We start from the raw sequence: 14907 nt of genomic DNA on the forward strand, positions 1-14907 counted from the left end.
TTTTTTTCTGTGCTGTGCTTGCATCACAGCCTTAACCGTGCCTGTGACTTTTCCTCCAATCCTGAATTTCTGCAGGAGGAGCAAAACATTTGCCTGACTTGAGCAAGCAAAGACAAAAGAAGAGCACTTCGTGCTTTTGTTCCTGCGATTTGCTGAGGTGACAGACGTCAATTTTTGCATGATAAGTACTGCTGCAGCTGAACACACCGGGGGGGAAGCTGGGACCAGGCTCATGCTGCATCAAGCAGAGCAGCGCCTGTGTTTTCTGGATACATCTAAGGTGTGATTTGGCTGTCCTGCCTGCTTGAATGCCTGAGCTGCAGGGAACAACATCTGATGTGTGGAAGGTAAGAAAAGTAGGATGCCCTCCTTTAAACACAGAGGTACTGTGGGGATTGAGGATTCAGCTGTCTCTGGTTTTAGCTGCTGCATCAGGGACTCCACATTAGTTGCCCACTGCCCTCAGCAGGGTGTTAGGGACACTTATAGCAGGGTTAGTTATCTGGGAAGAGTGACAGGGACATTTCTAGCAAGAGTAATTAGCTGGTCCTTCATTTCTGAGCACCTCTCAGCCTCTGGCTTCTGGAGGGCCTGCCAGGTGAAAGCATATCTACCCTGTCTTACAAGAAAGGAGGGAAGCCTGAGCTCAGCAGCAGTTTCTAGAACCACTGTCAGACCTTGGTGAATCCCCAAAGCCATGGGGACCCTTAGGAGGCAGAGCCCCATGATGGGGGCCTGTTCACCCATGCAGCCACCCCTGTAATGGTTGACTAGACCCAAAGGCCTGAACTGGCCCTAGGTTGACCAGATGGCCATAGAAGCCTGAGGTGCTGCTGGCAGCCCATGTCTCAAGAAGAGAGCCAGTGCTGGGGCTGCTGCTCATCTCTCCTGGCCCCAAATGGGAGGCCACCATGGAGGGATCTGCACAACTCCCTGAAAGGAGGTTGTAGCAAGGTGGATCTTGGCCTCTTCTCCCAGGTAGCAGCAATAGCATGATAGGTAATGGCCATAAGTTGTGCCAGGGGAGGTTCAGGTTGAATGTTAGGAAGAATTTCTTCTCAAGAGAGCAGCAATGCAATGGCACAGCTGGTGGGGTCACCAACCCTGGTGTTCCAGAACTGTGGGGAGGTGGCACTGAGGGACGTTGGCAGAGGGCATGGTGCAGACAGTGCTGACAGTTGGACTTGGGGATCTTAGTGGTTTTTCCAAACTTTATGATTCTATGATTCTATGATCTCCTCTTAGAGGGAAGGATATCACATCCTTCCCCTTCTGGGAAGAAAATAATAGTTACTTGGGAGAAGATGCTTCGTTCCCACTTTACCAGGGACACATTTAGAGGAAGGTGAGACATCTCCCTGCCCAAGGGCAAGGGGAAAGCAGTCCTGGGATGATGTGCATCTCTGCCCTGGCTCCAGCCCCCCTGCTTTGCACAAGCAGTGCCTGGAGGGGAATTCCCCTTTGCCCTTCCCTCACTTCCAGCTGGGTAAATAACTTCTTTGACAACTGCTTTTATGCTCACAAACATTCTGTGGACAGAGGTGGAAGACAGACCGAAACCATGCTGGTTTCATTTGCCCCAAGACATTTGGTGCAGCCAGGGGAAAATTAGAGGGAAAAATACCTCTGCTTTCAGCAGCATCCTAATGCCATTAGCAGTGTTCAGAGATCAATGTTGATCACAGGCTCTGGTCTCCCGGGCTTTCCCCCCAGTGAAGCAGGTGGCTGATGCCTGAAGGAGCCTGCAGCACATGGAGCCATCCCAGGAGCAGCACCTGGGCTGGAGCTGCAGCCTGAGAAGAGGCCCATGGTGGCGCAGTTCCTAAAGGATGGGCCCCGTGGGTTGAAGCAGTTCTTGAAGAGCTGAAGCCTGTGGAAAGGGCTCACTTAGGTTCCATGGGCAGGAAAAAATGGTTGTGAAGGGCTCTTTTGGAGCTGTCTGATCAGATATGATGGCAATGATAGGCAGGACAGATAAGATGGTTCATGCTTGTCTGTAGGAACATGATCAACATGGTTGTTTTCCTCTCTCACTCCTGTCCCAATCAACACTGGGTTTCAACCTCCGTCCCTATCCAGTGTTGCATGCAGTTCTGCCTGGTAGAAGAGCCTGAGCTGCATGTTATCCTACAATTTTTCTGCAACTCTCTCTCAGAAAGAAATGTGGATTAGCTTTGCTGACAGCGATAAGCAAGAGGCTTAGAAAAACTATCAATTTTCCAGCACCCATTCCAGGGCAGTAAATCTTGGAGCCTACCTAGCTGTACACATGGCAGAGAGAGCAAAAGCACAGTGCTGGTGGGGATTTAGGGCTCATGAATCACCCTGTGCTCTCCAATGGTGTCCCAGCATCTCACATTGTCTCCTTGTGTGATTTGCAACCACAAATTTCTGCTTAGCCCCCAGAAATATAAAAGTGCTTTATTTGCTCCTGTTTTCCATCCCTTTTCTTTTCTCCCTTAAAGGAGCGGCTTAGTCATTAGAGGGTAAAATCCTGTTCTGAGCTCATTTACCTGCATTTAACTGTTGTACATTTTACCACTACTTCAGCCAGCTGTAGCCTGGTTTAGAGATAAAACGCACCAGGATCATGAAGGAGGTCATGGAATCGTAGAATCACAGAATGCCTCAAGCTGGAAGAGACCTTAAATAAAGTTACAACCCCCATGCCACAGGCAGCATTGCCTCCCACAGATCAGGCTGCCCAGGATCCCATCCAACCTGGCCTTGAACTCCTCCAGAAATGGGGCACCCACAGCCTCTCTGGGCAGCCTATTCCTCACTGCCCTCCGAGTAAAATATTTCTTCCTAACATTAACCTAAATGACATTATTTGCCCTTCCTTTGTCCACCAATGCCATCCATTATAGAAGGTCACCAGACTGGGCAAGCACAACCTGCCTTGATGAAGCCACGCTGGCTGTCTCGGATGACCTCCACATCTCATATGTGCCCTAACATCTCTTCCAGGAGGATCCACTCTGTGATCTTCCCAGGCCCAGAGGTGAGGCTCACAGGCCTGCAGTTCCTTGGGACTTCCTTTCTCCCCTTCTTGAACATGGCGTTTCCATTTTTCCAGTCACTGAGGACTTTGCCTGACAGCCATAATTTTTCAGATGTGATGGAAGGCAGCTTGGCAACCACATCAGCCAGTTCCTTCAGGACTGTGAGATGGATCTCATCTGACCCCGTAGACTTGTACACTTTCAGCCTCATGAGATGCTCTCGGACTTGCTCCACACTTATACTGGTAGGGATTTTGTTCCCCTGACCTCCACTTAGAATTTCAGGGGCACCAGAGGCGTGAGAATCCTACCTGATTGTGAAGACCTAGGAAAAGAACTCGTTAAGCACCTCAGTTTGAGGGGGCAAGGGGAGCAGGAGCCACGTATTCCCTTTTCAAGCCTGGTGATGGGAAGAGAACAGGGCTTGCACTGTGGGCATCCTTGTCCTGAACAGCACATTTCCCCAGCCAGCACATCTGTAAGCTGGGCTGGGGAAAGAATCTGAGCTAAAAGCTGCCCTCTTATGGCCTTTTATAGTCACTAAACTGAGTTCTTCTAGCTGGTTGGAGAAGCGGGCAAAGAGCTGGGTGTATCTTAGAGCAGCCTGGACAACTAGCACATCGTCATTCTGGTGCCATGGCCTTGCAGATGTTTTGGGGTCCCTGCCACAGCTCTCTCGTGCTCGTGTGAATACCCTCCAGTTTTCCTGGCAGAGAGCAAAGCTTATAGCAAGTGTGCTGGCTTTGCAGTACATGCATGACTGGAGCAGCTCCTACACCCATGCAAGTGATGGGGAGGAGACCTGCAGTCAGAGGAGATGTGGTGGCACAAGGAAGCATCTTCCCCAGATGTGATTGCAAACACATCTCCAGAACAGCTGCTGCCAGCTTGTGGCATTTGTTATCTTTTTCTTTCAGAGAGTGTCCTCTAAAATACACGAGCTTTTACCTCTTCTCACACTGGATTACCTACCCCCAGGCAAACTCCTTTGACTGCATCATTTAGGATTTATTTTCCTAAGGAGGATGGCAGCCCCTGGGGCACATGCTTGGGTCAGGCCCCCCTGTGGTTACCAGCAAGGGAAGAACTTTAAAATCATTGCCTTCCCTGCATGAATTCTCCTTTAGGAATGGAATTCTCCTTTGATTGAGTGGGATACCTGCAAATGGCACAAGCTTTTCACAAACCCAAAGCCTTAAACTGCCTGGAAAATAAAAGCAACCTGAATTAACCACCCGCAGAAGGTTCAGCTCTACTCAAGGACTGGGACAAGCTGTTTTCTAGTGCCACCTGGTTATGGCCCAGAGACAAACCTCACATTTGGATTTAGGGGACCCAGCGGGCCTAGGGACCATCACTTGGCAATGTGTGTTTCCTCTGTTTCCATCCTGGTCCCTGTCCTTTACCATCAGACATCAGATTTTGAGTCTAAGCTGAGCACACATTCAGAAATGATGCATTTCCATGCTGCACCTATTTAGCGTGCAAATTGATTCCCAGATGCTTGCACTCAGGCTTTCAATCTGTAAAAACAGAAAGCTGGTACACAGAGTAGAAAAGCCAAGCAACGCGGGCTGACCAGCAGGGTGCTTGATTGCTGCTGGGCAAGTGGCAGCCTTCTGACATGGGGCAGGGTGTAAATCAGCAAGGATGTGAGCAGCGAAGAGCAGAGGACTTGCTATGGAGGGGAAGGGATGTAAGCTAGGAGCAAGCAACTGCAAAAACCATCGTGTTAGGCTTTGTCAGCTCCTCCTTCACCCAGCTGACAGCATTTTCCTGCCAGCAGTGACTTCCATCTCCCACCCAACCCAAGCTGCGATTTGCCTGTGGCATTTGCACATTTGTGCTGGTGCTGTCACATCCCCATCTATTTCCATCTCATCCTGGCTGCCCCCAGGCACGATGAGCGGGCAGGGTGGGCTGCATGAAAAGCAGAGGAATGAGCTTTAATATTCTCCTTTTGTCTTTCCACGGTGCAGTCAGGAGGCTGCTTTTTGAGGCCAACTGCGGAGTTCATCCAGCCCACACTTCTGAGAAGAGGAATAAATGAACCACCCAACCGTATCCCCTACAGATCCTTTCGAGTTTGAAAAGGAGTCTGAGCACAGCATCACGAAATGGGGGGGAGAAGGGATATTTGCATTTCAGTCACCCCTCAGCCTGACTCGTGAAGACTTAGGGCCAGCATTCGTGCAAAGAAACACCACCACAAACAAAAATCCGTTCCCTAAGCTGAGAACTCATCAACCCGTGCTTGCCGCCAGTTCCACCTCGGCTCGGCTCTTGCTCTTGTGCTCTTGCATCGCTAGAGGGAAGCGTTTGCCTGCTGCATGGGCACGCTGCCGGCTCGGGTCGGTCCCTGCTGTCCCCGCACGGTGACAGCTCGCCCCAGCTCGCCGCTGCCTTGCAGGGAGGGAACGGTTGGCCCTACAACTCCCGGTCACTGCTTATTTTTCCGGTGAGGACAGAAAACTGTCGCTAATAACTCCCGGCAACAATAAGCAGAAGTGACTGCTCTTTTCTAATCAAGTTTTACACGGGTGACAAAAGCCATTTTGCACAGCACTGCGCTGCATTGCTTGGCAGTGAGAGAAATCCCTGTCTGTACGGCCACAGCAAATGCACACGGAGGCGCTCACCTGAAGGCTCTGCTATGCCCGTTGCCTGATATACCGCTCCCGAAATTGGTGCCTGGGGCCATCACTCAGTAGAACAATTTGGAAAGGCTTTTACTTGTTTGGTGAATATATTCCAGGCATTGAGACACACCATGGTGGCAGGAACGGGAGATATGGCTCCCAAGCACTCTTGCTCTCCTAGCAGTTTGTTAGCTCCTGGAGTTTTCACTCCTCCCCCTGAGCCCAGCATCTACCACCTCCTTCCTCAAAGAGCTGCATCTTGAGGAGTCACCAGCACTGCTCCTTCTAGCTTCATCTGATTCCTACCTGGAAACATCCAATCTGAGCATAGGAGGCAACATCTTCCCCCTGTTGAAGGACCCAAAAGCTTAATCTTTCAAAAAGACACATCTACATTGCCCATAAGGAGGGAAGATGAGAGCCCAGATTTGCTTCTGTGAGAACAGGAGCTGCTGAGCCACTTCCAGCTGTCCCAAGAACAGGCTGCCCAGGGAGGTGATAGAGTCATTGTCCCTGGAGGTGTTCAAGAGACATGGAGATGTGGCACTGACGGAGGTGGTCAGTGGGCATGGTGGGGATAGATTGCTGCTTGGACTGGGTGATAGTCAAGGTCTTTTCCAACCCTGAATGATTCTGTGATTTTCTCATTCTAGGGTTCTACGATCAGACCTGGCTCATCTGGAAATGGGAGTGTTTCCTACATGGCTCCATGGGATATAAGAGGACTGGAACGTGAGATCAGGGCTCCAGAGGCAACATCACACTGAGTCATTGCATGGGAGCTGTTGAGTCCCAGCCTGAACACCTGGGAAAATGACCAAGCCAGCCCTGGAAGCACAGGTGAAGGCAGTTCAGCTGTGCAATTGGAACTGATGGAGCCTGGCTGCACCTCTCTTAGACCCCATTTAAGGGCTGACTGCGATTGGAGGAGGTTCTTTGCTTGGAGATTCCTCTTCTGTGAGCCTAGATCACTGGCGACCGGTGAGTCCTCTTCTTTCTTTTGTAACATCTTCCCATTGTGCTGGAACCTCTGCTGCTACAGTCATCCTTTCTGATGTGCCTTTTGCACAAAGATCTTGTCAGCATCCCCTCTTTGCCCTGTTGCAGTTTTGAGTTGTACATGTGGGCAAGGACTGGGGCACCTTACCACAAGTGTAGGTGCTTAGCAGCAGCAACTGAGCTCCCAGCACAGTGCTGGGCTGGGAGGTGCCAACTTTTGCAGCTTTATTGTGATTCTTAGAGTGTTACAATCTACAGGCCAGCTTGTACAGTCCTGGGGGTTGGCAGGCTTTTGTCCAGTCTACTTTTATCCTCTGCTCCTTAGCCATAGGAGCCTTTTGCTTTAAGGTGCAGCTTGCAACCTTATGGGGCGTGAGAATATATTGCTGTGCCCACTGCAGCCTGTGGAAGTATTTTCCCCTTCAGAAAGAACGCGGTGTCCATGCAGCTTTAAAAATAAGTCTGCCCTAGGAGTTTGCTTGTCAAAAAAGAGAAATGTCCCAGCTTGTGTCGGAGGGACAAATGGAAGCAGGTTGACCTCCCTTGTTAGCATCACTTAAACTGGAGAAAAGAAGCTCAGAGAAGCAGCCCAGTGATTTGTTCTGCTATGAAAATGACCCTGTCATCACGGACCACTGTTTATACCAGCAGCAGGGCTGGCACTGAGCCTAGTCTGGGAGGAAAAATAATGAGTGCTCCCCTTCTCGTTCTGCTGCTCTGCAGAATCACAGCGTGGCTTGGGTTGGAAAGGACCTTAAAGGTCACTCAGTCCCAGCCTGCAGTGGGGCTTTGGCCATGGGTGTCCACCTCAGAACTGGGGGAGACTGGGATCAGAGGCTGAGCCTGTCTGTGGGCTGTGGTGTGATATCACCTACTTATAAATAAATATCCCCTCTGACAGACCATCACACAGCCCCAGCTCTTCCAGGACCCAGGCTGCTGCTTAGGAAATGATGGTGTTTTGGTGTTACCTTTTGCTTTTCTGAGTTTGCCTTCTCCTTTGTCCTAGGCAAAAGGAAGGAGATGTTTCAAGCTTTTGTGAAAAACACAAAAGCAGTGGGGTTTTTCTGTCACTTCTTAAGCAAGATGGAAACACATTGTCCTTTCTCCAACCCTCTCTCATTACCTTCACTGTTAATTCCCATTACTCTTGGCCCAGCTTTCAGATCTTTGACAAATTCTCTCTGTTAGTTCCCAAGTGCAAAACTTCAGCTGTGATTTTTCAGTAGAGGTCATCAATGACACCAAAACTGGTTAGTAATTTTCTTGTGAACTTTCTCAGAGCCAGCTGTGACTCAGCTGCTACAATCAGGAAATAACAGGGAATGGCATGAATGCCTGTGGGGAAATACCCCCCTAAAATATATTTCTCTTTAAAAATGCTTTTACTGCAACCTGCTTGCTCATGTGAATAACTTTTGGCCGAGGTCTGCCACACAGCCAGGTCTCAAACAGCTCTCTTGTTTTGAAAGCATTAAGAAGCATCACCACGTCATCAGTCATGGATGAGCTCTGTAGAGCCACAAAGATTTCCAAAGGCTCCATTTTCACTTGTCTTCGCAGGAGCTTGGGACCTCTGTGCTTGGGGCCACTCACACTTCTAGCGTGATCCCAAGGGGGATTTTGGAAGAGGCAGGAACTGCATTGCAGGGAGCAGAGAGGGAAGCTGGGGCATAGTGTTCTGTGACGGTGGCAGAAAATGAGGCAAGTTCCATTCCATAGTGGCTTAAAATCATCATCCAGAGAGGCCTAGACCATCTTGAGCAGTGAACCTCATTAGGTTCAACAAATCCAAGTGCAAGGTCTTGCACCTGGGTCATGGCATCAGTGCAAGCTGGGGGGTGTAAGGATGGAGTACAGCCCTGTCAAAATGGACCTGGGGATGTTGGTGGATGGCAGCTGGATGTGAGCCAGTGCTGTGCCCTCACAGCACAAAGCCAGCCGTACCCTGGGCTGCATGAAAAGCAGTGCAGCCAGCAGGGCGAGCCTCTCTGTGCTGTGAGACCTCACCTGGAGCACTGCGTCCAAATGGGGAGTCCTCAGTACAGGAGAGATGTGCATCTGTTAGAGCATGTCTGGGGAAGGGCCACAGAAATGCTCCAAGGGATGGAACACTTTGCCTAAGAGCACAGGCTGAGAGAGCTGGGGCTGTTCAGCATGGAGAAGAGAAGCTGTGAGGAGACCTGAGAGTAGTCTTTGAGTATCTAAAGGGGAGCTACAGGAAAGAAGGAGCAAGATGCTTACCAAAGCATCTGTGCAGAACAGTGAAGTTCTATTTGCCTTGCAAAGACCCTCTGCCCTCCTCGGCCGGTCCCATGCACCCATCCAAAGTGATGCCAGCAGCTGTTTCCCATGGAAATAAAGGTTATGCTTCCATCTGCTAGCTGACTGCTCAAGAACCCTCTGCTTCTTCTGTCCCATGTTGGAGCTGTAGCTAGGCCATCTACCAGCATGATCTCATTGCCACTGGTGAGCATTAGTGACCTGTGAAATATGTGGATACGAGGATGCATTTGCAGGAGGGCACATGCTCAGCCAGCTGCTTTGGAGGCTGCATTCTTGGCTGTGCCCTTGTGTGCTGCCAGCACCAATTCACAGCTCCTTCCATAAGCAGGGAAAGTGAAAAGGCAAATGAATGTACCTGTGGGGAAGAAGAGGTGGTGATTTGAGGATTTGAGGGGGGTAACTGAGAGCATTGAAACAGACCGCATGTAACAAGGGAAAGATAAGGAATTGGTTTGCAATAATTGTTTTGTATGGGTACAGATGTTGAAACTGCAAGGCAGCTTCTAGGGTAGAGAAACTGCAATAGGTTCTTTTGGTTTTTAGACATGTATTAATCTGTGAGGGTAATGGAAGTTGGCCTGGAAGATATATGGCATCTTTCTAGCCTTACTGTCAAAAAGATTATTTAAATTGCAGGTTCCCATTCACTGTTTTCCTTTGCATGTTGACTTAAATCTGTCAATTTTGTTCTCATTTCTCATTTGTTTGCTTTTTAAATTATTTTTCCCCAAATATATCAACGGTTCCCATGCTCCAATTCTGTGACTCTTATTGCTGGTGAGGAGGAAAGGCCTGAGCTATATGAATGCAATTATACCAGTGTGGAGTTGATTGTATATTCATGCTGACTTTAACTTGCTGTGCTCAGCAGCTGGGTGTTGGGATGGAGCCTTTTGTAACTCTAGGTCAGGAGCTCAGGGTCTGTAAGTGCACCGTTCTCATGTGGCATAATAAGATTCAACAGGGCATCAAGGTGTACAAGCCCAGCCCTCGCTGCCAAAATCAGGTCATCTACTGATAGTCTGTATATATTTCTGTGCATATATTTCAAAGACACCTCTGATTTATTTCTTGCTGTACCTGGAAGAAAGCTGAGATCCAGCACTCATTTGTTGTACTGAGCCCTTTGAAGGTGGGTTTCCCAAGTCCTTCTCTTCTCCATCTTTTTCTCCCTGCTCATGACTTCAACCCTTGGGCAGCTTCTGGCTCGTTTGGCTGATGGAGAGCTGGGCTATCTCTGATGCTTTTAATTGATCTGAGCTTTGGGAAAGCTGATGGCTGTGAGGAGGGAGAGTCTCTGGGACAGTCTTCCTGCAGAGCAGATGAGGAGAAGTGCAGTGCAGTTAAATGAGCTATATTCCTCTTGTGTACCACATTTAGAGAGAGTAAGGAGGACTATATGTCTGCATCCAAATGCTTCCCAGACAGGCAAGTGTGGCCTTCTTACAGCCATCACATTTCTCCCATGAGGCTGAGAAGTGAAACCTCCATTTGGTGCTGTCTGTGTTAATTAGGAATCTTCCAAGCCTGAGCCCTCTTCAATAATTAAAGGAGGAAAAAGACAAAAAAAAAAAAAAAAAAAAAAAAAAAAAAGACAAAAGACCTATTTTATTAATGGAGTGAGTTCCATGCCAATATAAATCACATCAGAGATGAAGCTGCACAATTGGATGAGTCTGGATGAAATAAGTTTCCACAGGCTTATTTTTCTGTCACTCTTTCTCTCCCTGATGTGACTTTTGCCACCACATTTCTGCCACTCCTCAGAGCTCCCATGATGTGCTGGGCTCCCAGCACAAGGCAGCTTGAGGCACGCTTTGTCCCAGCACAGTTTAATATCTGAACGCTTGATGGTGCAATCTCATAACATTCTTTATACTGTATTGTTTCTTTTTTTTTCTTCTGTTTTCTAGGAGTGGAATTATATAAGCCTGATGGCAGTTGCAGCTTCTGCTGTAAAATGGGCTGTAAAATGAGTTGTTATGTAAAGAGGGGAAAACAATGATTCGCCTGCCTTTTTTTCTTATTAATAATGAGCATTTTGCACTATGAAGCATTTTGCAGTGATGAGACACACCCATCACAGAACAAGCACATCCCAGTGTATCTTCACGTTTCCTGGAAACACGGGAGATGCATTAAAGCTGAGTGCAGCGTTCAGTGGGAAAGAGATCACCTGTGACCCTCCAGCAGCCTCTCAGGACTGTGTGTCTTCACCGTGCACACCAGCAGAGTGCAGCTCTGTCTCTGGGATGTTGCTCTCCATCACTGCAGGGTCTTGTTGGTGGCAAGTAGCATGGGGAGCACTTGCTGTGTAGGGTCAGGTCAGGCTGGTCTAGGCCAGAATGTCCCACTGCAATGTGACAGACTGTTAAGGATTTGGTGTTGCAGGTAGGGTCTGGAGCCTTGTGCACCATAGCTGCTGTGAGTTTGTTCACCACAAATTTACCTAGCTTGCTACTGAACCCAGGACTTTGTCAACATCTGTACTTTCCTATATTCCAGACTGGAATTGCTCTGCTGGCTGTGCAGTTAGAAGGAGTGACCCATCACTCCTATTCACTGCTCCCTGCCAGCATTAATGCTGGTGCCTTAATGGTGTCTCTCTCTTTGGCCTTTTCATACTTCTTGCAAAACCCATCCCTGTACTGCCTGCCTGCTCAAGCAGAACAAGAGAGCTCCTTTCTGTTGGTCAGCTAAAAATTATGTGCTTTCTTGTTGAAAGAGTTTCCATTTTGCTCTATTTGCAGTACTTTCTTCCACTGTATCAAAGTGTAACTTATCCTTGCATCTGATCCAGCCAGCTTCACACTGCTCTGCCCTGCCCTTTCCTGTTGCTGTTGCAGGGGTTACCCCCATTACAGCAGGACCAAAGCAGCTCACCTCTTTCAGAAGCTTGTAGGACTGTCCATCCACGGTCAGCAACGGGAGGTTGTTGCTGGAGGCCTATGCAAAGACCTGAGCTTGGAGATGGCCTATGGCTAACCCTACCTGCTCAGATGGGTACTGCTGTTGCTTTTCACCTGAAATCAGAGCTGCTTTATTTATGGTGTGATGCCTAGCTCCCAGGCAGACAGGCTTCAATGCGTACTAATGAACAAAACAAATGTTTTCCCCTCAAAGTATCATGTGTTTTCCCAGACTTCCCTGCTTCTCAACCAGCAAGATAACATCAAAGTGGTAAAATTTAATGAACCTGCCGCATTAGAGCACAGCATGATTTATTCGCTGCTACACAGAGGAAACTTTTCAGTATATTCCTCTGAATTTACTAGGTTAGGAATTATTGCAGCCCATTTGACAGGCAGCCATCCTTGGTGCTGCTCTGTAACAGACAGAGACTGAAGGACAACTTGACTGCTGATCAGCAACATGTGAATGCTCCTGTTTGGAGACAGTAGGCAATGAGCAATGCCCTATCTTTTCTGAGATGGGCATGTTGCTGAAACAGCCCGATTTCAAGAGGAAACTGAGGACTTGCTTATTAAGTACGACAACAGAAAAATCCCACATGATGCAGCCCATCTACAGAATGCATGAGAGTGAGGAGGGAGGCTTTAATTATGCAGCCGTTTCCATGACAACCTCTTCTATCAAATGGCCAAGCATAAAGGCTCTCTGCTCCTCTCCTGCTTGGTCTTGTTCACCTCTGGAACAACTACTGCAGGATAAGAGCCCAGCTGTACCTCAGTACATTTTACACAGCTCTGCATTAACAGGAAAAAAAACAAACCCAGACCTAATGACTGTCCTTACACAGACGGGCTGGAGGAGCCTGGTTTTACTTCCATTGCAATTGCTTTCTCCTGCCTCGATGACAAATTCATCCAGGTGTTGCTGGTCAAGCCAAGGAGAGGCACTTTTCTCTGCATGAGTCTGTTGGAGTCTTGGGCAAGGTCAAAGGGATTCTCATTTGCTTCTCATTTTTGCTTTATGGGACAAGCATGACTTTGGGTTATGGGAACACATTATAAATATGCACTCCTTCCCTCTGTTACAGGAAAAACAGGAGCAATGCTCACTGAGTGGCAGGCAGCTTTCAACAACTGTTTGCTTAATCCGAAGAGGTTGTGAGTCCTAAGATGACATTTCATAGCAATAGGGGAGGAGGAGGAGGAAGACATCAAGGTGTTGTCCAAATGGCGGAATTGTTCTGCTTTCTCTGAGGCCACGTGAATGGCAAAACATTAATATTTGCTTTTCCATTTCCCTTTGGGCCCCATTGTTTGAGAGTTCAGCCCAGAGACAACTTTCCAGCTCACCTCTGTTTACACTGAGTGTCGGCGTTGCCAGCCTTGTACAGAGCCTTTCCCTTCCTTATATTGGCCGAGTGGGAAGGAAAGCTGTGCTAATTCTTCCTAACATGAGAAGACTCATTGTCCCTCTTGACTGCTGTTGAACAACAGCTGGTTTTGTTGTATTGTGGAGCTGTGTATTTTCTTTTTAATGGCTCAACACTACTTAAAAGCCAGGTCTGTCTCTAGCATGGCTGCCAAGTCAAATGGTTGGCTTGCTGTGAAACTCAGCCTAAGACTTCAATTGGAAAGTAGTTCAACAATAGAGCAGGTCAAAAATCCCACTTGGCTCAGATTCCTGGTTCTCAGGTCAAGATTTCTGACAGCAAAAACACCACTTTAGTAGTGACAGTGTCAACTGTTGGTGTGTGCGCTCCTCAGAGAGAGCTGTATATTTTGCTTGCATTGAAATGAGCTTATCTCAATTTGAAACAGATATTTTGCTTTTGAAGAAGCCTTGCAAGACCTTTTTGGATGCATTAAGAGTGCCAGCAAGAGGTTTTTATCCATCCTCTGTCCTTTAAACTCCGCCAGCCTTGGTCTTTGTAGGTATTGCTCAAGGAGTTGATGGGAGCTTCTAGAGCAAGGCGTATAGTGCTGTAATTTAACTTGCAAGTGAGATGATTTTTGCCTTCTAAATCATGGCAACCTGGTGGCTTTTACAGGCCTCTTAAGAATGGCTTTAATTCTATCTGAATCCAGTATAACTCCCAGTGTTGCTAATTTGTATGAGCACAGGCATGGCAAGAGATGCCAAAATGCACTGTCTCTCGCTGAGCACCATTATGTGTCACTGCTGCCCCATGCCCCAGAAAGCAAGGATTTCCCCTCCATTGGAGGCACGAGAAGAAGGAGGCAGTGGTGCCGAGTGTCTTGTTTGGATTTGGGGTAGAATCCAAGCTCTACCTGCCTGCTTCCTGGTGGGGCACTGTGATGGCCAGGTAGGCTGCTGCTCACCCAGCACCACAGCTCACAGAAACACAGAATTGCCAGGGTTGGAAGGGACCTCAATTAATTGCTTCTCTTTCTGAAGCAATTAAAAGAGCTGGTGTTACTTGCTTCATTAGTGCTGTGTGCTTGGGCTGGCTCGAGGGCCTAAAAGAGCCCCCATTCCAGCACCAAGTAGCTCAGAGCTTCACATCCTGGGGGAAAACAGCCTTGGAGTTTGGGACAGATGTTTCCTCCCTGCGGAGCTGGCCATGCTGTGTGCTAGAGGAAGGCTGGCAAGACCTGAAGATCTCAGAAGAGTCAGGTGGTGAGTATGTCCTGTGTGTGAGGTGGATACCAAGGGCACATCTTCACCTCTGCTGCCCTCCTGGAGGAGGGGAGGTGAGTGGCAAGTTGGCATGTAAACACTGGGCTGCAGTGAAAGGTTACTGAAGTGAAGGAGAATCAAAAGCAGCAGCTAATTGAGAGGCAAGAAAGTATAGAAACCTAAGGCTTGGAAAAGAAAGCAAATAAAGCTTTAATGCTTTGGCTTTGTAATGAGCATAATTATACTTAAGCTCGTTGCCTAATTCTGAAGCAGTCTGTGAGTGCTGAACGCCCAGAGTTTACACCAGCAAGCAGCACTGACAAGCTGCGTGCAGAAATTGGCCTTCTGACTCCATGAGGATATTGAAGATGTTCTGGTAAATATTTACATTTTTTAATCTCCATTGCTAATCAGAGCTGAGATTATTT

This window comes from Tetrao urogallus (genome assembly GCF_951394365.1).
Source record: "Tetrao urogallus genome assembly, chromosome: 8".
NCBI classification, from domain to species: Eukaryota; Metazoa; Chordata; class Aves; order Galliformes; family Phasianidae; genus Tetrao; species Tetrao urogallus.